The sequence below is a fragment of the Sebastes umbrosus genome, chromosome 1 (assembly GCF_015220745.1).
Source record: "Sebastes umbrosus isolate fSebUmb1 chromosome 1, fSebUmb1.pri, whole genome shotgun sequence".
In the NCBI taxonomy this organism is placed as follows: domain Eukaryota; kingdom Metazoa; phylum Chordata; class Actinopteri; order Perciformes; family Sebastidae; genus Sebastes; species Sebastes umbrosus.
Window position 1 is genome coordinate 39766969 of NC_051269.1, and position 23501 is coordinate 39790469.

At 42.5% G+C, this 23501-nt stretch overlaps 1 long non-coding RNA gene across 1 annotated transcript; it reads right to left on the reverse strand.

The window, feature by feature from the left end:
- Positions 1 to 137: 137 nt before the first annotated feature.
- On the reverse strand, positions 138 to 23411 carry LOC119496591. The gene is made up of 3 exons (XR_005208750.1): positions 23376 to 23411; positions 22060 to 22061; positions 138 to 210 (listed from the first exon to the last, which is right to left on the reverse strand). It is a non-coding gene; the product is annotated as an uncharacterized LOC119496591 (long non-coding RNA).
- Between the last annotated feature and the right edge of the window lie 90 nt (positions 23412 to 23501).

A 23501-nucleotide genomic window follows, 5' to 3' on the forward strand; every position in this document is an offset into this window, starting at 1 on the left:
GAGGTGGCAGGTTAACAAGGGGAATGCATTTTGGTCATTTTGCTTACAAGGGGGACTACATCCCCCTCAAATTGCTTACTGACAATAACAAAATCAAATGACGATGTGAAAGTGGTCGCTCATATTGATGAGCCTATAGAGAATATCAGCTGAATCTGCAGCTTCGCTCTGCTTTACGGAGCTTTATAGTGAGTTTCAGCTCATTGTTTACTGTCTGGCCCACAACTTTACTGTTCTGGTTCACTCTCACCATTCTCATAGCGTGGTGTTCTGCAGCAGCAGGCAGCTGTTGTCAGAGAAAAAGCTCTAAAATCCCTCCGTACAGCAGCAAACATCAGACAGACACAGTTAGCAACAAAGTTGATGATATGTCAACGCTGTGTTCCTAACATGTTTCCACTGCCCCCAAGTGGGCAGTAAAACCATTAATTGCGGTTTTAATTATCAGCATGGTCTCTACTTAAAAGACTAATACCCCCTGAAACGTGGTAGATCCACATGAAATCATAAAAAACACTGCCACAGCACTTATTACATGTAATAGGTACATTAGTGGATAATTAGAAAAAGTCAAAAGTTCAAACGATGATTAAATCCCATAAAGTTCCTCCACAGTAAATACTCCCCATCTCTGTGTAATGGGAACTGATACACAGGGAAACAAAAGAGTAATCCAGGAATTGCCTGCGGCTTGTATTCAATAACAATGCAATTTCAGAGCTGCTTGTATTATTTATTGAAGTGCTGTTGAGGGCACTGAACAAATTTCCTTTAATGCTTCTTGCAAATCCTGGTTCACTGTTGTTGGTTTGACAATTATTACCCTGGATACAACGTCCTCTGCAAAGGACAAATAGACTCCTCAATGTAAGTGTATGGCAATACATATGTTAATATATTGTATCTGTTGTCATAAGATTACCAGGACATTAGCTCTTTAATTTACAGGCCATCTGGGGAAGTGTAATGCAGATTGCCATATTAGAATATGTGGGGTCTTGATGCATACGTTAGCAACTCTACTTCAAATAAAGTTTTATTGCAGTGCAGCAAGGGATACTGGGAAAATGTATGGCCTAATGACCGAGCTGGGCAAGAAGAGGAGGAAATCACTCTTTGCCAACACTCAAAATGATGTATCAAATTTGCACATACAGTAAAGCAGGGTGAAATAATAGAGCGTATTCTCATGCAAGGGGTCTTATGATATCTTATGAAAAAATGTATTCCTCCTTTTATGTATGTTTTCCTACGAATGTCCAGCAACATGTGTCAATGTCCGCTCGCTACATGCATACAGTCTTTTCAAAATATACTTCTCTCTACACAGGAAACTACTTCCTCAAGTTTAGGCAACACAACTACTTAGTTAGGTTTAGGAAAAAAATCGATTTGGTTAGGATTAGGCAACAAAACTACTTAGTTAGGTTTAGGAAAAGATTGACTTGGTCAGGCTTACGCAACACAACTACTTAGTTAGATTCAGGCAACAAAACTACTTAGTTAGGTTTGGGAAAAGATTTACTTGGTTAGGTTTTGGCAACAAACTACTTAGTTTGGGTTAAAATAACTCCGGAAGTGGTGTAACTTAAGTGCATAAATTACGTGACAAATCAACGTTGACTTCTGGTTTCACACGGGATACGAATGCCGGTCTCCTGGGCGAAAGTCTGTTATTTTTTGACCCACCCGTCCACCCCGACCTCCTCACTACACAACGTACTGCTCTTTATATTTCTAGGTTCACGATTACGTGAATTACACACAAATTGATTTTGTGGGATATATAAAATTACAGTACGTTATTAGGTATAGCTGCGAACAGTTTATGAGACCGGCCTGAATAATGGTGTTCAAATATAAAGAGCTAATGTGCAAAACAGGCCTTGAACAAGAAATCAATCCAGCGTCTGTGGTCAGCTGCTGCAGTTTCCCTGTCAGCGTTCCTACTATGCATCCAATTTTGTCCCCATTAGATGAATATGGGTTATAGAATGGTCTTCTTAATTTTAGTAATGTATGTTATCCTGCAAAAACTTCTGTGGTGTAATCAATCAGGCGCTGCTTGGTATGAGGCGAGCCGTTTCCCCTGGGCCCCGGTCTTAGCTCCGGGTAAGACTAATGACTCTCTGGCTTGAGTGGCCTGAGCCTCGCCGTGCCCTGAGCCTCTGGCTCCCAGCTGCTGCAGTGCTGACGAGAATGCTCCTCCGCTCTGATCCAATCGGGTGAGGGCTTGTGTTATCTGCTGAGAGTTCGCCCGTGCCGCCAACCACCTGCACGCGCCGCCTCACCGGGGGCGGGAGGCTGTGGCCCCACAGAGGCAGGAACAGGTCTTTCAAAGATTCGGTCCACATTTTCACGCCAGTTACTTGCGGGATAAGCTCTGAGGCGAGCCCCTAACACGGCACTTTGAAATACCCTCCTACTTTGAGGGGATCAGCCTCGATGCACCACAGTCATAGCAATTTAGGCTCTGTTGCTTCTGACCTTCAGGAGGAATAAAGAGTGGATAGAATAGTGAGCAAAGAAATAATAAACAAGCTTTTTACATTTGCTGACACATAGCGCGGAATGACCGTAATAAATCTGCAGAGAACGGAGGGAGGATCCAGCCTACAAATTTAATTCAGGGAGATATTTTTGGGTGTCAAAACTCGCTTTCTGTCTCTTACTCTCTGTTTCAGAGAGAGTAAAGAGAGTAAAATGTCCTCAGGCGGTGGCACCCTTTCCACCTGACATTAACATGCCGCTCTGGCTTTATAGTTCATCTCCGGCATACACATTAAAATCCAATTTCTCTCTCCCTCACCAAACGTTTGTCATGCAGAGCATCTCCTCCTCCAATATCTTCTTCCATTCTGCCAGAGCCGATGGAGCGTCCATCATTACAAATGTATGTTTGGCAAGTAAGCATTGTTCAAACTCGCATAACTTTTATTTAAAATTCCAGACAAGATGCCAAGGTGTTATACAGATACCAAATATGTCCTGCTGAACTGTGGGGAGATGTGCATAAAATGTCCAATGTGACATCTAGGACGTCTTCATATTATGTAATGAGGAATCTCTGGTTTTAATATAAAATTCAATGTCAGCATCATATGTCTTTATGTCTCTTATCTTGAGAATTCCCACCCAATTCTACACCTCCACGGAGGATTTTAGCCTATTTTAGCTTATTGTTTTGTTTTCCATCCAGTGGACAACCTCTGGGTCTTAAAAGTGAAGCCATTGCTGAAGAGCCTTAAACTTGCATTCTTTCTAACAGCCAGCAGGGGGCGACTCCTCTGGTTGCAAAAAGAAGACTGATTGTATAGAAGTCTATGAGAAAATGAACTTGCTTCTGACTTGATTTATTACCTCAGTAAACATTGTAAACATGAGTTTATGGTCTCAATCGCTAGTTTCAAGTCTTCTTCAATACAGCATGATGTTCATTTAGTAAATTATGGTCCCATTTAGAGTCAGATAGACCATAAAGCAAGGGATGCTTTAGGGCGGGGCTACCTTTTGATTGACAGGTCGCTACCACGGCGTTGTCCGGTCTGGGAGTTGTCCGTGATTTCATCTTAGAACTAAACTTAACCCTTTCACAGTGTGTTTTCACTTCATGAAAGTTAATTATAAACTTTTTGGTCGCTTAAAAATGTCTTATTCAGCATTCGGTCGTACTCAGCTCCACCCTCTCGTGTCTGATTATTCTGGTTGCAAAAACCAAGATGGTGATGGCCAAAATGTCGAACTTGAGCGGCTGTGGCTCAGAGGGTAGAGCAGGTTGTCCACCAATCGGAAGGTCGATTTGATCCCCGGCTGCTCCAGGTCACATATCGATGTGTCCTTGAGCAAGACACTTAACCCCAAATTGCTCCCGAAGGCATAGCCATCGGTGTGTGAATGAGTATTTAGATTAGATCCTGATGGGCAAAGTTGGCATCTTAGCAGCCTCTGCCATCAGTGTATGAATGTGTGTGTGAATGGGTGAATGCTGACATGTAGTGTAAAGCGCTTTGAGTGGTCAGAAGACTAGAAAAGCGCTATATAAGTCCAAGTCCATTTACCAAAACAGCAGTCCACAAACCAATGGGTGATGTCACTGTGACTACATCCACTTCTTATATACAGTCTATGTTTTCAGCCCACAACCTCTCTTTAACTTTGTTTCCAGTAGCAGCAGCAACTAACTTGGGTGCAAAATGTAATGATTTATTCTCTCAAATTTATAATTAGTTTTTTCAAATTTTGTCATTAGTGCGTACAAATGACATGCTCTCGATTCATTGGTGGAGGGAGACACCCGCCCTGAGGCTCTGTCTTTTGCTCTCCTGAGTAGCGTCAGTTTTGGACGTGTCAGAGTCGGCATGTCAGACTTGTTACATCAGTACAAAGGTTACGTATCAAAACTAAGGTAAAATAAGACACTGACTTGGTTTCACACTGGACAAAAATGTACAAAAAGTAGGTTAAAGCCTCTGAACACTCGTACATGTGTTTTCAGTTATTCTGGCGGATTAGACCTCTGCTCAGGTCGAAAGTGGCCGGAGCTTTGATGTGAATATATTAGGTTAAAAATGTTCATCTACCAATAAGAACGATGAAGGTGTAATTGGTCTCGCCCTTACAGGTTAAACAAAGCTAAAAGGAGACTCAGGAAGACGTCACTCAGTTAGTCTAAACACGCTCACACAGTCCTGAGCAGAGGTCTAATCAGCCAGATTAACTGAAAACACCAGTGTGGGTGTTCAGAGGCTTTAAAGTTGATCCTCTTTCACTTTGCTCTCCAATCTCTAAAAGAGTCTGTAATGCTTCAGATGAGGAAATCTTACTAATTAGGAAGGAAGGAGAAATGTCTGGACTGATGTTCTGTTTGTTCCCACAACTGTTTATATGTAAGATTATTATTATTATTAATGTCTGGGTGAAGCAAAAATAAGTATTCTGAGTTTGTCACACCACAGAAAAAAAATATTAACCACACAGCCAAGTCTATAAAATTAGGTTTTTAAAAAATAAGCAGTATTCTTTGACGTTGGGGGCGTGTCCGCTGCAGGCGCTGAAGTCACTGAAACCACGCCCAGTCGAGGGTTGATACATATGTACAGTTACAGTATATAAAACACTGGCCATCTCACTAATGCACGCTACTTTTTCAGAATGTTTACCAGAGCGCATGTTTTCGGGGCAGTGCATGCGTACCAGAGACGTCTGCTGGCCGAGCCGACTAACGTCTGGTTTTAGCCCTTTGCTAACTTGAATGGGGATACAATTATTGAGTTGTGTGGCTCTTCTAGACCGAGTTGATTAAATTGTGATAGAGAAACGAGTCATTTCGCAAGGGTTGTGATGCTCAAAACAACAAACCTAAATTATCTTACTTACTTAACAAATTTATTCACCATTTTACAGCTACAACAGTAGTGATGGAGTAGACTACAGCATGGCAAGAATACGCAAAATTCAACAAAACTACTGAAACTTTGAGAGACAGTCAAAATAACACTGGTAGCTTCTAATCGTTTGCCATCGGCCTATATAGTGTTTACTGGGTCCATGTACATTTCATAGGTTAGTTTAGTTTTTATGGGTTTGATAAGAATCGTATTTTTGTTTCGTCCTCTTCTGCCCCGGTCGAGGGGGCCAGCTCCAGGAGACAGACCTTCGGTTAGCAGAGCTGTAGCAACCCAAATTCAGCCAGCGCAAACCCCAGTGCCGGGGGTCTGATCCCGAGGGACTGTCCTGACTGCCCACCGGATCATCAAACTTTCTGTTGCAACCTTTACACAGGTCAGACCCAGCGCTGCCGCCTGATCCGTTCTGTCTGTTATTGTGTCTAACCAACTTTCAGTCGAGGAGGAGTCTACATTGGACGTACACTGACTGTGAGGAATTGCACTGAAGGATATTGCCTAATAAACCTAATAACCTAATAAAAATAAAAATCATTGTCCCCATTAATCACTTAGACACAAAAACATCAGAAAATAGGTTGAAAAGTTTCCCTTTAGGGAATAAGATGTCTTCTTTAAAATATGGTAAACAGACCTTTTAAATAGAAACCATGGGTTCAAGAAGACCTCCAGACCATACATTCATTCACTCATTCTATTTGAGCAGGCTGCTGTTTAATGAATCTGCATGCTCTTTCTGTGAATATTCATTTCCATTGCAGGATTTTTCTGTACGTGGCCTGGAGATCAATTGCATTACTATATTTTGTTCTGTGGCCAAACGTATTGACCCCACGTGTTGGCTCGCAAATGGATTTGAGGCATTTCTGTATCATCCCCCTCCTACGAGCGGATCACCCAGAATGCATGTGGGAGTGATACTGTGTTGTGTCCACAGCAAGTCGGACTTTGCTCCACAGCAGACAGCCACAAACTTAATAACATAATCCACCAGCGGTGCCATCGGAAAGATTATTTTCAGGAACGATGACCTTGTTGACATTGATCTTCTCTGCATGAGAGGAGATGAAAGAAGCTAACAGGTGACGCTTATCTGAGCAGATTATCTGATTTCATTGTCTAACTGACCGGAATCCTGCTGCTACCGTTTGGCTTCTGCAGAGCTCACATATCTTAACTTGATCTCGGTCTATAAATCAATTTGAGGCTTTGTGTTTATTTTTGTGTCTTGAGAATGTTCTAGCAAATGTAAAAGGTTAATAAGTAAAGCTGAAAGTTCACCGTCTACAGAGGAAATATGACTTCATCAGAGCAATAATATATTACTTCTTAGTCCAACCATATTGGGAATATTATAAATATGACTTGTATTTGTAACAAACAAAAGACAAAATATCACACTTTGTTGTGAAAATCAAATAAAACACTTTCCTCCAAGAAAGATGAAGTTCCATCTCATTGATGAGGTAATGATGTATACTGTGGGTCAGGCAGGGAGAGGCGATAATGATGATAGTCATTTAACATATTTACTGGCGTGCACTGGATTACCATCTGCAATTTTATGGTTGATTTAGAATCACTTTATCCTCTCTTTTATAGCGGAGATTTCACAATCAAATGTGCATCAGCCATCCTTTTATCATCTCATGTTTGCTGAGCCAGCAAAGAGCAGTTTATTGCCATGGAGAAAAAAAAAAGGAGTATTTCATTACGCCCCAATAAAAATGCTTTTTATCTAAGTCTGTTTTCAAAGGGAGGCCTTCATGTTCGGCTGGCTTCTTGACCGGTGCTCATCATTACCGAGCCTTTGCCCGAGCACTGCAGTCTTTACAAGGCTGAGTCAGTCAATAGTTTGAAGGATGATGGATTGACAAAATGAACACCACCCCCCATCACCTCCTTTATTAACTCTCACATTAAGTGAATGTGCAAATGTAATGTGGAGACTATAACAGTCCATGACAGTCACCATCTGAGCATACTGTATTAGGGATGATCACATCAAGTTTTTTGGCCCTGATCCCGTTCCAAGTCATTTAAAACAGTAACTACACCCTCAAGTTCTGCTAGAACCCTCCCAGCATATTGTAAAAAATTCAAGATGTGATGGGTGAAAATTAACGAACTAATCTGTTTGAATGACTCTTCTTAGTGTCCGGTGTTATCAGCGGTAACTGCCGTATGAGCGCAGTGAAGCGTGGCGGCGATTAACTAGTAAGTAGGGTGCACACACACACACACCCCTTCACGCACGTGCACCCCCCCCCCCCCCCGTCCACTAACTCGCACGCCCCCTCACGCACACCACCTCACTCAGACGCCCCCATGCACACACTACTCAAGTACACGCCCCCATCCTTGACGGATACACCCTTCATGCACATGCCCCACACACACCGCATCACTCACCTTGACGCACACAGCCTACACGCCCCCTCTCTTAAAAGCACACGCCCTTCACTCATAGTTCCGATGCACACCCCCTCACTCACAAGCACACGCCCCCTCACTCATAGGCCCGACACATGCACACACCCCTCACTCACAAGCCCTTGATGCACACGCCCCCTCACTCGTAAGCCCGACACACGCCCCCTCACTCGTAGGCCCGACACAAGCACACGCCCCCTCACTCGTAGGCCCGACACACACACACGCCCCCTCACTCGTAGGCCCCACACACGCCCCTCACTCGTAGGCCCAACACACGCCCCCTTACTCACAAGCCCATGCCCCCTCACTCACAAGCCCCTCACTCATAGGCCCGACACACGCACACGCCCCCTCACTCGTAGGCCCGACACGCACACGCCCCCTTACTCACAAGCCCACGCCCCCTCACTCACAAGCCCTTGATGCACACGCCCCCTCACTCGTAAGCCCGACACACGCACCCTCACTCGTAGGCCCGACACAAGCACACGCCCCCTCACTCGTAGGCCCGACACACACACACGCCCCCTCACTCGTAGGCCCCACACACGCCCCTCACTCGTAGGCCCGACACACGCCCCCTTACTCACAAGCCCACGCCCCCTCACTCATAGGCCCGACACATGCACACACCCCTCACTCACAAGCCCTTGATGCACACGCCCCCTCACTCGTAAGCCCGACACACGCCCCCTCACTCGTAGGCCCGACACAAGCACACGCCCCCTCACTCGTAGGCCCGACACACACACACGCCCCCTCACTCGTAGGCCCCACACACGCCCCTCACTCGTAGGCCCGACACACGCCCCCTTACTCACAAGCCCACGCCCCCTCACTCACAAGCCCCTCACTCATAGGCCCGACACACGCACACGCCCCCTCACTCGTAGGCCCGACACGCACACGCCCCCTTACTCACAAGCCCACGCCCCCTCACTCACAAGCCCTTGATGCACACGCCCCCTCACTCGTAAGCCCGACACACGCACCCTCACTCGTAGGCCCGACACAAGCACACGCCCCCTCACTCGTAGGCCCGACACACACACACGCCCCCTCACTCGTAGGCCCCACACACGCCCCTCACTCGTAGGCCCGACACACGCCCCCTTACTCACAAGCCCACGCCCCCTCACTCACAAGCCCCTCACTCATAGGCCCGACACACGCACACGCCCCCTCACTCGTAGGCCCGACACGCACACGCCCCCTTACTCACAAGCCCACGCCCCCTCACTCACAAGCCCTTGATGCACACGCCCCCTCACTCGTAAGCCCGACACACGCACCCTCACTCGTAGGCCCGACACAAGCACACGCCCCCTCACTCGTAGGCCCGACACACACACACGCCCCCTCACTCGTAGGCCCCACACACGCCCCTCACTCGTAGGCCCGACACACGCCCCCTTACTCACAAGCCCACGCCCCCTCACTCACAAGCCCCTCACTCATAGGCCCGACACACGCACACGCCCCCTCACTCGTAGGCCCGACACATGCACACGCCCCCTCACTCGTAGGCCCAACACGCACACGCCCCCTTACTCACAAGCCCACGCCCCCTCACTCACAAGCCCCTCACTCATAGGCCCGACACACGCACACGCCCCCTCACTCGTAGGCCCGACACATGCACACGCCCCCTCACTCGTAGGCCCGACACATGCACACGCCCCCTCACTCATAGGCCCCACACACGCACAAGAAAAGAACAAAAAAGTGTGGAATTTGTTTTTAATGAATATTTGTGAATTGATATATTTACATTTTCAGTATAGAAACCAATAGGCTTGTTCCTGAAGACAGGGTAGTGGAAGTGTGAAAGTGCAACAGATGGTCGAGCACATTGTTTGTTTTCGTGTTTTCAAGGGAATTGTGTGGCGGTACGGATTCCTCAGATTTCAGCTGATCAGAAAGAAGCCTGAGAACCAGTTTCCAACCGCATAACACACAAACATTTACTTGGAGAAACAAATCTCACAAGTGCCTTCACAATGAAAAAAGGCCTCTTCAATTCTAATAATATGCCTCTTTGATAATAAGGAAATGTGTATAAAGGGGGTTTCAAAATAAACCAATAAACAACATAACAACAAAGCCTGCAGGAATGCTCAGAATTCAATCAGATAAGTCAAGACAGCAACAAAGTCTCAAAAGGGCCTAAAGACCAGAGTTTGTGGCTGACAATATCTGTTGAAATGTGGTTTGTATTACATCAAGGAAGGATCAGAATACCCTGAGTGTGTAGTTCCCCACCTCTCTTAAACCCTAAAGAATGGGTGTGATCACACCCTGATTGGCCGAGAGGTAGATTGCACCAAGCTGCTCTCAGTTCTTAATCAGGAGCCTCATGCCGCATGCACTCAGCTCAACAGGTGATCTGAATAACCTCCAATCAACTCAGGGGGATTGTGACCTTCAGCTAAAATAACCACATCATAGGTGTTTTACGCATATCACTCACACAGTTATTTACCTTTAACACAATTTCACAAACACCCCATAAATTCATCCTCATCACATCCTCATCACTGTCCATAAAAAATGTGCATGTCCCTCTCCTGAGCCACCACCTCAGTACAGATCAACCCTGTCTCACACAAAATGATGTTCCCATTCAACTAAACTAAACTGTATAACCAAAATACATTTTGAGGGAAACGTATTTACTCCCAGATTACGGTCACAGTTTTAAACAAAACTACTGTGTTAAGTTTCCTAAAAAAACATCATGGTTTGGCTTAAAACGACTACAACATTGAAACAAAACAAAAACCAAGATGCAACAAAACTACTTTACGTAGCCCCCCTAAACCCCTACGAGAAAATTTTGATCAATTCGTGCCCTGAAGTTAGTAACTCGTTCCCTCGAGGTTTAGTAACTCGAGGGAATGAGTTACTTCCTAGAGCACTTCTTCCAATCATTCCTGACAGTCCACGCATTGCTGATGTACGGAGCCCCCCTAGATGATGTACTTTGGTAAAGTTGAAAAGATATTGACAGATTCAAACTTCCTGGATCAATAACTCATAACCAAAACATTGTTAAAACACAAACAACGTCCTTTTCTAACCGTAGTAAGGTAGACAACGAGCTACAACCTCATTTTAATCAAAACGAGCCGTCCAACGAGCTGGCGTTGCACTTTGTAGATGGTCCCTGACCACTCCCCTCACAGCCGCCTGCGTATAGAGACCAATGTTATGTGTCCAGCTCTGAAGGGCTGAAACATCACACGTGATGTCACATGATTGTGTTTAAACCTGAGGAAAACAGTAAGTGGACTGTGAGTTGAGAATATTTTGTCAAACTTCATGGGCTTGGCTCTAATTTCACATATTTTAAAACTTCTTAGTTACCTCTGACATCGATCGTATTGATTATCATTAGTGTCCAATGGCTTCCGTCTACATTAACATACTGTAGGAGAAACCGGCCTGCAGGCTGTGATGCTGTGGCACTCTGCCAACTTCATACCTTTCCCACCTGTCAAGTTATAAGCACCGTGGTTGTCTTTGAAATTAACAAAAAATAAATTTGAGCAAACAGATGGGCGGCGGGAACTGTGTTTACCCAGATGGCTTTTGAATTGACAAAGGAGCAAACACCGTAAGCAATGACTAATACCATGTTTGCTATGAGATAAAGAATTTTTACTTGAGGGAATTTGTGTTTTCTTTATCCTCAGGTTTACACCAGAGCATAATGCAATAATTTAAAACAAAAGGTCATAATTAAGATGCTAAATCGTATTAAAGGCTTACCAACATCTACAGAGATGATGCCAACGCAGTCGCAGCAACATGACGGCAACACAAACACAATATATCCACAAAATCGCTCTCTCTCTCTGCAATGCGGCGTGTACCTGCTGGGCAAACACATGGCATTCTCCCTCTGAATTTAGACACTTACCTGCCATCCAAGTAAATTACTTTTTACTTTGCCAGTTAGTGAAAGTTGAGTGTGAGGTTTTTGGGTGTTACTCCACCAGATAGATACAGACGGTTTATTGGACTAGACTTTCCAACACAGGAGTGATATTAAAAAGAATATTGTCTTAGAATAAAATAAATTAAAGTTCCATCTCTTCAGAAGCAGGATGGATAAACTGTACAGCAATACAACTTCAATACTGAAGTTGTAATGCTTAAGATTGCTTATCTCTGTGACAAATACATACTTTTTTAATGCATGCGTCATGATAAAAGCCACCTCGTATTTCCCAGTTAAACGCTTTACTAATGAAGAAGCAGCATTAGGAAATGTATGGCTGCAGTAGCAGCAATCTCGGAACCCTTCGGCTATCGGTCTGACGACTATTTAGCCACTGGGGGCAACGGACAATATTTCGGTGGTTCCGGTGTAGCTATCCGGAAAATGAAAAACCGGGCGAAGACTTCCTCCTCGGTGCACTGACCATTGTTTACAGTCCGATTAGCGACTTGAGACGCGAGAATGGAGTTGAGAGACGACATCTACGACCGGATTGTTTCATAATTAGCCAGTTCACACTCAGATAACAGTTAATATTTTAGCTAATAAAAAGCTAAATATGATAGCCAGAGATTGCATTTCGGCCAATGCGTTCCGCCTCTGTTGCTCTCCAAACAGACTGTTTACCTGCATTCAGCTAAAGCCGGCTTGTACGTGATTGGACAATACTACTTGAACTAGAAACGGACTAGAAACTGAAACCAAAACACTTCCGATACCAAAATCTTGTCCCGTAGCGTGCAGTTTCTACAGAAACAGTCAGGCTACTATATAAAAACTGAAAAAAAGGACTATGTGGAGACAAAATTACAAATGCAAATACATTGAATGGCTATTGCTGAACAATTGTCGACCATAAATAATATCAAAAACAGGGTTTGAAAGATTATAACTTTTTTAACATAGTGTACAAAGTCATATAACACATATAATATACCATGAAAGATGAGAAAGGGTCTTGTTGATGTATGTCCAGGATGTCTTTCATCTCAGTGGTAGGATGTCCAAGTATAATAAATATGCTCAGATTTTCTTTGCTACATATTGTATGTGCCCAGTGCCAGACTTTCTCGCTGTCCCACCTTCACCTGGTTGACATTACAGAAGTTGAAAATGAGGAATATAAGGTACAAAGTCTGAGTTAGAAAATCCTCAATGAGACTTGCAGGAATTCTGCCCATTATCTGCTACCAAGCCACGAAGGTCCCCAAAATATAATGATGAGAATCACAATGCTGTAGAGCAATAATTCCAAGGCCTGTACCAGGTGTAAATTCATGGCAGATCTGAGCAGTGTCTCCCACGTCATCGACATTTGCTTCTGTTTTGGATCCAGTTTTGTGTTCAAAACTTAAATTTTGCACTTCTTGCAGGTGGAAAAGCTTCTATGCATTTCATGCATTTCACAAGGACAAATAGGGTGACTCTTCACATATAACATTGTACTTAAATAGGATAATTACAGTCACTTACATGCCCCCCCTGGGCCCGTTTTATGCTCTTTTATTAGCCTTTTAATTTTTTATTGCTTTTATGTGCATTGTTTATCATTCATTGGCCCCTTGTCCTTATGTACTGCACCCTAGCTGGTGTACTACACCAAACCCCCTTTTGGGATTATTAAGGTATCCTGTTCAGTCCCTTTATGTTCTGTCCTGTCCTACAGAAGCTTTGCAGTCCTCCCTCGTGATTTAGGCTAATAGGGTGGGTGTGATAGGGCAAAAATGTACATGTACAGTAAGTTGTTCTTTCCTATTTTCATAGAATTGTTCTTGTGCACTCTGCAATTTAATGTTCCCACGCTTACCCCGGTGAGCAGCCGGATGTAAGAGGTTTGAATAATCCCAGAACACAATTTAAATTGTTCTTGATTATACACCCTGTGGGATCAGACTGTAGTTTTGTATATAAAGACCTATTGTTCAGCGTGTCACCAGGAGACAGAGACATTAAGATAATGCCCACCTTGAACACACTCTGAAACCACGAGGCATCGGCTTGGAGGAGGCCGTTGTTACCTTGAATTTAGTACAGAGGAGGCTATCCAATCTGGATTTAAACTTTCATTGACACCTACATGACTGTATGCAGCACCTCTTTGTTTACCCACGAGAATTTACAGAACATAGCAATAGCACGGTCTTGATTGAAAGATATAACTCCAAATACACTTTTATTGTAGGTAAACAGCCCGTTCTCATTCCCAGGGGCGTCAGATACCGACGCTTTGAGACAGCCGTTGGCGTTCGATACCACTGCACAAGGCATCCTTTAGCAGCGGTAGGAGACACACCAGGCTTTCCATTAACTACAATAACGCATTATGACGAATTATAAAGAGCGAAAGAGACACACCGGGCAGGCAGGAGTGGAGGTGGATGAGTCCAACAAACAAAAGGCTTTCATCCAGGAGAGTGTTTGTGTCCCGTGCGTTACGTTTCACTTTCACTTTGCAATCAACTGATCGTTTGTGTCCCGTGTTCACAACGTCAAGTCACATTTGCACGTTGCTGTTGCACGGAAAGTGTATATTTTTGGAGCAATGGGCCTTTGGAATAATGGGCTGTCGGAACAATGGGCAGTCACCAAAATACGTGTAATGCACTGTTAACAGGTCATGTCACGTATTTCTGTGAAATCAGGCTATAGACAAGTCTACAGATGATGAGTGCAGGTACTGGTGCTGCTAATGTGACAGTTTGCTTCTTTTTCCTTTTACCACTTTGTGATTTTTAAAGCTAACAAACAGTATATATATATATATACGATATATAAAGTATATGAACCAACAGAAAATCTGAAGTTCCTCTCAGCTCTACAGTGTTTTAGGGTCTTTTAAGTCATTGTTTTGGTTTTAAGACTTTCTCATCAACCTTGTTTACAACAGCAGCAGCTGTTTTCAACAAGAAATCTCTGATAACGCTAGCTGTCCAGCACTAACAGGAAGACTGACAAAGTGAATGAACACAGTGGAGCATCTAGAAAGATCAAGGCCAAATATTTTCCTCAAAGTTGATGGAGACCAAAACACAACCAGAGCTTTGCTAACAAGTTTGCAATATAAACTTTACGAATCAATGTAAAAAAACAAAAAAACATTTCAAAGGTGTGCACTTTTTAGCTTGGTGTAGAGTTTTACCTGCAAGCTGCCAAAAATAACAACAACAAAAACACAAAAAACTGATTTGTGAAGCTTTAAATTGAATCAATGTAGAGAGAAACTTAACACAATAATAATAAGGTAAACACTGTGGAGCACACATTAGCCTTTTGTTAATTAGACCAACATTACTGCCTTGTTTATTTCTTAAATAGCTAATATAGACTCATGTTTGTTTTTATTTAATTTGCTTGAAAAAAAAACAAGAGGGTTCATTTTCTAAATGGCTTCAGGCCTCAGAAGCTGCCTGTATTGAGTTCAGTATTAGTCACGTTAATGAAGCTTTTTGAATGTAAACCGTGATTTCTTATATTTCACAGAATGACTTATAAGTACTCGTACTCAAGTAAACAAAATACATTATCTAGTCTTGTAGCTGCATTGCATTATTGTCTATTAGGTCTACTGTCTGTGAAGAAACTACTTTAGAAATGATATCTGGCTTAGAGTTCTCCAACACATGTACATGTGTGCTTATTGTAATGCCAGTAGTCGCTGTAGTAGTAGTATTGTTCGTGCTGGTTTTGTTCTTCATGTAACACATTTTGTCAAACAACTCACTCAAACTCAGCCTCGACTAAAACTGAAGCGCGCTCATATCAGTGTCATGCTAATTTATTTAAATTATAATTTGAGGGAATATAATCATATTGCAATTTTATGCCTGGCATATTTGAAGATAATGACATTGCTACAAATAACATAACTACGTCTCATTTAAATGATAATTTTTGTGTCTTTGTGTATTTTTTTTCTCTGCATGCAGAGAGCCGGGACGGCAATGTGGGTCATTTGAATTTAGGCATTTAAATGACAAAGGATGCTCACACTGGGACACCGCGACGGCTCTATTCGGTTTTGTCTCATTTAAGTCAAAAGTCTTTCATCAGCTTTCGATTTGATGAATGAGAGAGCAGCTCGGGCCGTGTGCTCTACTGTATGCCGATGCGCCAATACTGTGACAAATGGCTGCGGGCCTGGTGACTACAAAGCACAGTAAACAGAGCCGGAGCTGCTGCCGCTTCACACAGCCGAGCTTTCCACAGGGCTTCCTCTCACATCATTCATCTCCTTCATGAGTTGATGAAACTGTAGAGAACGCACAATAAGGATGGCGTATTAGTTCATACTGTACGCTGGAGGACACAGTTGGTTTTCTGCCTCATCCCTGAAATATGGCTCTCGTGCACAGCTGTTTCCTGCGTTAGATCAACATGGAGGGGTTCATATTATGTAATGTTGTACGTTTCAAGCAAATAAACAAGTAATGAGGAGTCAATTAAGATTTCTGCCCAACATTGGACTAGACTCAACATATTTGAGCTGTTTCTGGCGTTTTGATGACTTTTATTTCATACTTCCTTTATTTGAATTAATAGCTTGGACAAGTTTTATTTTGTTTTATCATTAAACTCAAGGTAAATGAAAAAAAAAACATTCTGTTCAAACAAAGACAAATAAAAGAGGGATGGGGTGCGTGAAACCTCAGTCCAAAAATACAGGGTTTGCACACCCTAATATATCAACTTGCTCCTTTAAAGGACCAGTGTGTAACATTTAGGGGGATCTATTGGCAGAAATGGAATAAAATATGAATAAGTCTGTTTTCTTTAGTGTTTAATCACCCGAAAATCAGAATTGTTGTGTTACCGTTACCTTAGAATGAGCCATTTATATCTACATAGGGAGTTGGTCCTCTCCACGGAGCTCGCCACGTTGCTCCTAAACAAGTGTTTTTGTTTAAATCACAACATTAACCACATATTTACTGTGACTGAAAAGCGTCAGTATGTGACGAGGTGGGATGAGAACGTGTTGTTAAAGGTCCGGTGTGTAGGATCTGGCGGTATCTAGTGGTGAGGTGAGGAGATTACAACCAACTGAAGCCTCTCCCGTGTGCCAAGCGTATTGGAGAGCTACGGTGGCCGACACGAAAACGCGAATGTGAGTGGTGAAGTGAGAGAGAGAGAGCAGCGCCGGTGACGGAAGCAAGTAACGTTATCGACTGCGGTCCAAGCAGGAAATGTTAACAGTGTTTGGTTTGTCCATTATGGGCTACCGTAGAAACATGACTCAGTGAAGATATAAATGCCTTATTATAAGATAACGGAAACTAATTATTCTTATTATCAGGTGATTATACACTAAAGAAAACATACTGATTAACATTATATTTAAGTTCTGCCAATAGATCCTCCTAATTATTACACCAAATGTCCTTTAATTCAGCTCTCTGTCTTTAAAGGAATATTTCTCCCTTAAAAGCACCATTGGTATAGCAATTTACTCACCGCGTTACCTTGAATTCTTGAAGTTCACCGTGGAGGCGTGCTGAAAAATAAAGCTTTCTTCAAGAATTCAAGGTAACACGCGATGGGTAATTGATATACAAATGGTAATTTTAAAAGGTGAAGTATTCCTTTAAAGCTCAGCACAGGGGACTAAAATGTATTTCATTCAGCTTCAAGGCTGAGTGTTTTTAACCTTTCACCACAACAACGCGCCATCACAGCCCATTAAGTATAAGATTCTCAGAACAGATATTTGGATGTGTCTTCTGTTGTTCGTCATTTTAGAGAAGGCAAACATTCCGCTGGCATTCAAAAGAGACTACTATGGCTTTTCAGTGTGAAGCTTAATAGATTTTCACTTTTAATGTCATGTCTGCAGTTAATTTATACGAGGAATTTGACCTGTCTCCTCTTCTGTAACAACCTGAACATTATACTTCCCTCATACCTTGATATTTTCATTGCAGTGAACCACACACACATGTCTGTTCTTTTTTTTTTTGTCCATGTTGGTTTAAGATTGCCTATATGTTTCACATTATGTGCAACATGGCAGTTCGTGAAATAGTCACAAAATTTAAGCTATTTGATTTGTGTACTGGACACAAATTTCCCTTTTTTTCCCCCCGAGGCTCAGCACGACTTTACACAACATATTTTTTGGACATTCTCCTACAAATGTCCAGTAACACGTGAAGCATGTATCAATTTCCACCCCAGTCTTTTCAAAATAAAACTACTTAGTTAGGCTTTGGGAAAAGATCACAGTTTGGGTTTCAATATCACCGGAAGTGGTGTAACTTAAGTATGCAAGTTACGTGACAAAAATGACTTAGTTATGTTTAGGAATAGATCGACTTGGTTAAACTTAGGCAACAAACTACTTAGTTAGGTTTAGGAAAAGATCGCGGTTTGGGTTAAAATAACTCTGGAAGTTACGTGACAAATAAATTAACTTTTACTTCTGGTTTCGCACGGGACACAAACACCGGTCTCCTGGGTGAAAGTCCTTTGTTTTTTGACCCACCTGTCCACCCTGACCTCCTCCCTACGTGGCGTTCGCCGCTTTTTATACTTAATTTTGGTTGATGGACGTTTGTGATTTAATGTTTGGGGTCCTGTGAAATTGTCATTAAGCCGTTCTGAAGTCACCAGAAGTAGCCACTATATATATTTGTTGGTTGGGCTGATTGACGCTCATAATCGAATAGTTGCTGAATTAAAGGAGCAATTTGACAGACTTGGGTGTGCAAAACTTTCTAGTATTTTTTATCATTGCCACACCATATGGGTGGTGCTGCAATACTTTACAGCTCAGAAAATAACAGAGAGGTGGATGCCAACATAATTGTCCTCTAATAGTGAGTGTCCCTTGCACTCATGTTTGTTCTTGAAAGCAGTCCGACAAACTTCGACAAACACACTTTATAAATGAATTTGCCTTGACCGCAGCCATTGTTGCTAAGCAACACTTCTCTGAAGACCTCTACCATTGTACGTCTCGCCCAAAAGAGACAAACAGACAGACAGGAGTTTGACTGAAACAAACCATGTAATATAAAAACAAACACGGAAATGCGGGGAAATGTTGTGTTCTCTCCGCCACAGCCGCTCTCCAAATGAAACACTTGCCAGGAGGCTTAAGTCAACTCAGCTGGTAGCACAGATGCTGTCCATTCCCAACAACGCTAGTCGCCAACGCAGGGAGCACCAAACTCTCTGTGAAGCCAATTTCAAAATGGAGAGCTGTGATTCCAGCTCAGGCTTCGGCTCAATGGGTGAGATGCCCCCGAACATTGTGCTACACAAACTCAGCAGAACCCGTGTGATGGAAAAAAGTTTTATCCTTTTAGTTCTCAAACTTTCATTTCAGTCTCTCCGTACCTTTAGAGTGGATTGTATTGTGTTTAACATACCAAACACAATTCATCAACTCTAATCACATGTTGAATATGTCTGCGAAAATAACACATAATTATAAACGTAATTGCATCACTGCCTCAAGATGAGGCATAAATCAAAACAATACTTTTATAAAAATGCCCATTAAACGGGTGTATTCACCAGATAATCACTGCCTGCAGGTTGAATGAAACGAGGTTAATTAGAAGGCCACTGGAGAATGGAAATATAAAAATATAACTGAACTCCAGAAGTCATGACGTGTTGTGCAAGTTGGACATAATAGAAAGTTGACTAACTTTGGACACGCATTGAATTCAGACACGTGGTGGAAGGTTATTATCTTATAACCAGAGCTTGAAAAGGAATGATGCATAGTGTACATGAGCGGCGTGGGCTGCTTACTTCCTGACAATGTAAAGTCCGTCTCCTGGTGACCATGAGTTGGTGGCTGTTCTTTCCTTTTCAACAAGTCATCATATCTGAAGGACAAAATCAGTCTATTGTCATGAGCAAAAGGGTACGATTATGGGCAATTTTGCTGATCTAGTGCCCCATCAGTAGGACAAAGATACACTAAATCACTTTGATAAGGTGAAAAAGCTCATGTCATAACATTAAGGTTAAGGTCTGGGAAGGTCTAAACAACTAAAACTGTGTTTAAGTCCCAGTGAAGCAGAAGTTAGGGCGTCTTTATCTTGAGTATTCCCCAGTATTTCAGCAGAGTACAGTTACGAGAGGGATTTAAATGAAATCCTTCGCATTTGATTGGACCGCTAAAAAGTTTGCGGGCTTAGAATGTAGCACGATTATGGAGCTAAAAAGGACTGTGGCTCCACCATAGACTTTATATCAGAAATGGACATAGTCACTGTGACGTCAGCCATTGGTTTGTGGAATGTCATTTTGAAGCCTCGAGTTCGTCCTTTTTGGCCGTCACCATCTTGGTTTTTGGCCGTCGTTATGTTGTTTTTTTGCAACCAGAAGTGACACAAGAGGGTGGAGCTAAGTAAAAACAAACGCTGAATAAGACATTTTCAGGCGATTAACTTTCATGAACTGAAAACACACTGTGAAAGGGTTACAGTTGTAAGACTAAAACACAGACAACTCCCAGACCGGACAACACCATGGTAGCAACCTGTCAATCACAAGGTAGCCCCGCCCTAAAGCATCCCCTGCTTTATGGTCTATTTGACTCTAAATGGAACCATAATTTACTGAATGAACTTCATGCTGTATTGAAGAAGACTTGAAACTAGCGATTGAGACCATAAACTCATGTTTACAATGTTTACTGAGGTAATAAATCAAGTGAGATGTAGGCTCATTTTCTCATAGACTTCTATACAATCAGACTTCTTTTTCGCAACCAGAGGAGTCGCCCCCTGCTGGCTGTTAGAAAAAATGCAAGTTTAAGGCACTTCAGCATTGGCTTCAGTTTTCAGACCCAGAGGTAGCCCACTGAGCTCCAAACACACCTCCTTTGTCTTTAAAAGTTGCAGATTGATTGATGTTGTGATGTAATAATTACGTAAACACACATCATATTTTGCTTTACTGGAAGAAAAGTTAATTGGCTTTTGATATCAAAATATGAAATAGATTTTTTTCATATATTGTTTAATAGGTGCACAATATGATGGAGGATGTGATCTCAAAGGGTTAAAAAAAAATGTCATCTCTACTTTAAGGCTGTGGCTGTGCTTAAGGTTATGAATAGATAACCTTCATCATTAAAGGAAACCTAGCTGAGCCCTAACCAAGCTATGAACTGAACGGCATTGAATATATGCTGCTGTTTGTAAAGGGTTGGACGTAAACAATGTTCTCCAGTGTCATGCTGTGTGGACTCAACCTTCTACCTGATCCTCTACGGGGACTGCCCATTGTTCCGAAGGCCCATTATTTCGAAAGCTCAATAGTCTGACAAATGTCCCATTGGACCAAAAGCCCCATTTTGTCTCAGAATCATTATCCCGAAAAACAAACACCCATTGTTCTGAGGCCCATTGCTTCAAAAATACACTGTCTCCTTACAACAAACAGAAGCACATGGCTAATTATCCAAATACTTTTCCTACTATAGCGAAGGCATGACCTGCTCAACTCTGCCTGCGTGCTTTTGCAGAACAGTTCATACCTCAGCAAAGCAAAGATATCTAAAATTGGATGAAGCGACACAGCTAATGTGATAGTGTCCTTTACATTTCCGTTCATATTTTTGTGAGACATTTTATTCATTTCATTTAAAATTTGAAATAGCAAGACTTCTTTAATATATAAATAGGACATCAATTCACTGTGAATACCTCTGCAAGGTATCATCAGGAGTATAAAAGACGCTATTCCTGAGGACAAAGAGTCTAAATAAACAATGCTTTGGAGAGAGCGTGTCTACTTTTTCAGAACAAGAGCGCTCAGCCTCCCCACAGTTGTCATTTTTCATTTTTCTTATCTTCAGCACCTTGAAGGCTGCCACAGAGGAGAAGTCTGCAGCGCTGCGCTCCAGGAAGGCTTCAGTGGTCTCCAGAGAAAAAGTCTTCGTTTAGTATTGAACAGTCCAGTAACCATGTCTTTGAGCTGTGTCTGAGGCCACTGCCTCCTCTCTGAAACTTCCAATTGTGAGTTTTCTGATGTGGGGAAATGCATTGCATTTTCTCAGTATCTCTGCGGATATCAATGCTGTTTCTCGACAGAGTCTCGGCTTTGAATTGCTCGCCCACAAATGTCACAAAATTGAAATTCTCGAGGATCTGTTGACAGTCGATTTGGGGAAATAGTAAAAAAAAATGAAGAGGAGAAAGATTCGTCAGGGCTGTTCAGTGTTTTTATGCAGCTGACACTGGGGAAATGGGAAACGCCTTATTTGCTGTGGGGTGGGATTTTGCTTTTGCTGACAATTTTCACAGTTTTGAGTTCTGCACATCTAAGTAAGCCTGAACCACTTGATAAAAGCAGAAAAAGCAATTGCCACTGTCATCTGCAAAATGGGATTTGTGATATATAGGCAGCTATTTCTTATCCACTGTCTCTAACTTATAGTACGTCTAACAACACAGCCTGTTTCATCGCTGTATGAACTCGATACACCCACATGGTTTTGTCCTGTAAAAGCTATACGTTTTTTCCAGATCATCTCTTGACACTTTCTATCAAGAGTGGCTGTATAATTCAGCTTTATATTTCAGTTGTGAAAAGCAAAAGTCATCTCTGGCCCTCTTTCAGATGGCAGAGGATAAAGGACCATAGAAAGAGGATCAAAGACATTTACCCTGAATTCACACTGTCCATTCTTTATGCAGTCTTTCAGCATGAGGTGGAAATGTGTTTTAGCTTGTCTTTTATAAGAAAGAACACATAAAGAGTACCACACATTGTTAGGTCTTTTGAAAAACAGATTTCTTGTCATATGTGTTATATGGAAGACATTGAGAAATTACCTTTTTTGTCATTTATGTATGAAGACATGTTGTGCAAACTACTATTTGTCACAAAAACACTGTTCCTCCCCGTTGGAAACTTCACTTCCTGTGCACTGCAAGGTTTTTTTTTCCGGGAAAGATGCCAGATGTTCAACAACAACAAATGTAAAAGCAACAGCACTCAAACCCTGCTGCGATGTATCATCCAGCAGTGAAAAGGAGAAAAAACAGCCACAGCTTCAAGAACTGCATGGCCTTCGGGCACACGTGTCAGACCTCGTGTTCAGTACGCACGAAACCTGAACATCAATGACCTTGACCCGGTTTGGCGAAATGTTGCTCATCGCTCATGATGTCAGTCACAAATGTTTCTTGATGGAGTCCTTGGTGGTCGGAGGGTTGCTGGCTGTGGGGCCCACTGCTGCTGTGTCACTCACAATCACTTAATCCATGCACATTCTGAAACATCCTGTATACAATGCTATATAATCCCTGCAGCAATAACTATCATTCAAGTATATCAATTCTACAATTATTTTTAGTTATTGATGGATAGTATCCTGTTTGCATCAATACTCCATTAGTTTTTTAAAGTTGCATGAATCAATATTTTTACATTAAGAAAAGATCAAGTTACGATATATAATGTGATGGGGGTTGCTTGTACTGATGAACTCACATTAGAATTACCACCCAACTTCGCAGTTGCCCTCAGCTTTACGAAGCATGTTAGCTTCTCTCAGGTCATTGAACTGTTTTGGTTGACTCTCACAGCTCTCATCAACCTCATTCATAGCGTCAGCAAACAGTTATGTTAGAAAAAAAAAAAGCTGTGAAAAGTGAAACCACTGCAGAAGTGCCTTAAACCTGCATTCACTC